The following is a 3535-nucleotide window of genomic DNA, read 5'->3' on the forward strand; positions in this document are numbered from 1 at the left end:
TGTAAGTCAATCTGACCTATGTCTAGAGGAGAATGGTTTGTGTTATTAACTCTTGAAAGTTTCTGCTTTTTGTAAAGGTACCATTTTCTGAAGAATAAATTGTCAGAATACAGGAAGGCCATGATGCCAAGAAAAAGACGGTAGGTTATCTACAAAAGACAGTGCTCTTTTTGCACGTGTGCCTTAGGGGCCACTGTGTGAGCTGTAAAATGCAGAGACTCCTTTCTGAGAAGGAGTGCTTCCAGCACTCAGATTCAGGTCTCCCAGCTGGAAGCCTGAAGGGGAAGCGAGTTTACCTTTAGTGATGAGCCCTATGAGAAAAAAATTCCTAAACATCATCTTTATGGTTGATAAATTTCTTCTTCCAACCTCATAATCAGCTCCCTGTCCCCCCACTTGTGAGTAAGAATCAAGAAAGGGCCTAGTCAAGTCTCAGAGGGGAGAAGATACTTGCAGAGCAGCTGGTTACAATTAGCAAGGTGGGCGTCTGTAGTCCCAGCTACTTGGGAGGCTAAAGCAAGAGAATTGCCTAAGCCCAGGAGTTGGAAGTTGCTGTGAGCTGTGATGCAATGGCACTCTACTGAGGGCGATAAAGTAAGACTCTGTCTCTAAAAATAAATAAATAAATAAATAAATAAATAAATATAGCTTGACCTGGATTTATGCTAATTGCAACCTAAAGAGGGATCCTTAAACAAGGATATATCATTATCTTAGAAAGCTCATCTACAGAATGTAGGGGAAAGCAAATTCACACTTGATATTTTTGTTAATTATTTAGTCATTGCAAGATCACAGTGGGGGAAATGAATAAAACACTGTTCCTGAGCTAAATTTATAGAAAAACATACGTAGCCTCAAGAAATTCATTTGGAGTGCTTTCTTCAGGACTTCCATATTTGTGCTTGTCGTGAGTTTGAATAGAAAAAGTAGAGCAAGCTTTGTGTATACTGCCTGAGGACATGGGGGAAACTCAAACCAATTTGTTTCAGTGTTTCAGGCCCCATATTAATCGTAGAGGATAGTAGAGAGTACTTCATCTGCAAGTGGAGAAGCCACAAGTGTGTGTGGCGCACATAGCTGGATCTCCAAGGATACGCACAAATGGATCAGAGGGAAGACAGGCTGTCATCACAGAAGACAGAATGTCATCACAGAAGGCCCCTTTAAGTTCCATGATGCTCTGAACTTAACTTCCAAGGTCTATGTTAGTACCCAGTGCAGAGTCACGCCTATAAGGGATACTAAATAATAAATATTTATTGATGATAAAGAAAAGAAGGTCTGGCAAGCCTTGTTTGTCCTTTGGATATAAGAAAATTGAGCCAGCTGACAGGATGTTTGCTATTAGTCCAAGACTGCACAGAGAAGAAGAGAGAAATGGAGAAGGAATTAACAATCTTCCACGTGCTCACAGTGCTTAGTCCTTACTCAGCAGTTTTTGATCCTTTCATTAACGTCTCATAATGTAAAAGTTGCTGACCACCGTTTTGAGGACTCAGTATCTTCTAAATTTCTAGAGACATTATTGGACAGGTTCTCTTTGGTTTCACTGTCTTCAAATTTAGGATTTCTTCTCATTTCTCTAAACTTAGCTTTTAAAGATTCTCAAGCATATACAATATATAATTGTTGCCTTTTTGATCTCATCGGCTTTTAGCTTCTCTTTCCAATTCTTAGATAAAGATTAAAAAGTCTATCTCCTGATACAGATGTATTGTAAGGCTCTGGGGACTTCATATAAATCTTATGGACTGAACATTTTGAGATAATTTACTTGCAACTTTTTAATGTGTTGTTTTATTATAAACAAATAAATATTGTAAAACAAAGAATTGTGGAATGCGCCTGCTTAATTTTAGTCTGTAGTAGAATAAACATAATTTAATTCATGGGTAGACAGTACGGGAACCACTGTGTGAACATGTGCGTGTAATGCTGCCTTCATCAGTATTACATGGAATAGGAACTAAATGATCCTGCCCAATTTATAGGGACATAAATAAAGCAAAAGTGACGTTCTGGATCCTAGGGGGATTTTTTTCCTCAGAGCAATCAGACATCTGGAGTCTTTGTTGGATAAAAATCAATGATTCTTTCAGGGCAGTGTATCTTTAGATGTGGGCGTGGGAAGCAGTTCATAAGGAGAAGGCGTTGGTGAGGGGGAAGAAAAATACAAAAAAAAAAAAAGAAAAACTTAAATCTTTTCCCCCTGTAATAAACTATGGCAACATGTAAGCTACTGCACAATTATATATGTGTATTTACAATACTATGAATTCCATCATTGTAAATAGGAACAATTTCCTTCCTATCTGACCCTTGTGAGTAGATCATATACCTTCCCTTCTGTATTATATGTTTGTCTAGATCTGTGTTTTATAGTTCAAATGGGTAAGAAACATCACATTTCTCTCGGTAATAAGTAGTAAGTACGTATGAGTATCTATGAGTGCTTGAAAACATATTACTCTTTGAATTACGAGTCCATAGAATATCACCATCTGATGGAAACTAGTTTTAAAATGGGTGTTAGGGCAGAATTTGTTCAAGCATTATCACAGATGGCTCAACCTTTTTACAATGATCACTCCATGACTGCATTTGCCCACTAAAAAATATTTCAGCAAGCAATCCCTGAAATATATTTAAGAAATAAAACTACTTACCCGTTACCCTTTCAAAAGATACATAGTCAAATAAATGAAAACAAACCTTGTTTATTCTTACTATAAACAAGAAAAAATAACGCCGCCGGAACCGGCCTTAAAAAAATGGCCAATTGAACCAATGGGCAAAAGATTAAAAGGGAATTGCAAGGAAAAAAAAAGATTTATTGATTCCTCTTCGGAGGACTGCTGCAGACTTGCTGCTTCGACAGTCTTTCAAACTAGGTTTGAGTCTTACAGAACAGAATGAACGTTGGAATCCTTTCCTGTCATTGCAACCCCCAAAGTGACAAGTATAATAAGCCAAGGTCAAGGAAGGCTCTAGATTGCATGTGAAGCAGCTGCTGTGTGCTGCTGCGAAAGCTCAGAGGGAAAAAGGCTTTGGGTGAGAAAAACTGGCTGTCAATGTGCCTTCAAATACCCGTGTAGTTTCTATAAACAATAGTGTGTATGAGCCTGAAGGTGTACCTAGAAGAATCTCTTAACTTTCCAGTACACTGGGCTTTGTTTTCATGGCTTTATCCAGGGAGAACATAGCGATCTGGGCTATTTAAGGCCCTGTTTAGAGAGTGTGTAAGCTATCAGGTTAGAAAGGTACACTGTATTGAGATATTAGAAATTTTGCTTCTGGTTTCCAAGCAGCTGGATTAGGCTCATTCCTAAATTAACCGCTATCTACCCAGGCCTGGCTAGATGTCCAAAATTTTGCTTTGATTATTTTCAATAATATATCCTGAGTTGAGGAACACTTGACTTTTGTGAGAAAAAATTCTATGCAAAACACCAAGACTGGAAAGGTAAAGTATATTTTTAAGACACATGATAAAGAGATGTATGAAAATCTTAAGAGACAAGAAAATGTTGAA

This window comes from Otolemur garnettii, unplaced genomic scaffold (assembly GCF_000181295.1).
Source record: "Otolemur garnettii isolate 467f Iridium unplaced genomic scaffold, OtoGar3 scaffold00098, whole genome shotgun sequence".
Taxonomy (NCBI): domain Eukaryota; kingdom Metazoa; phylum Chordata; class Mammalia; order Primates; family Galagidae; genus Otolemur; species Otolemur garnettii.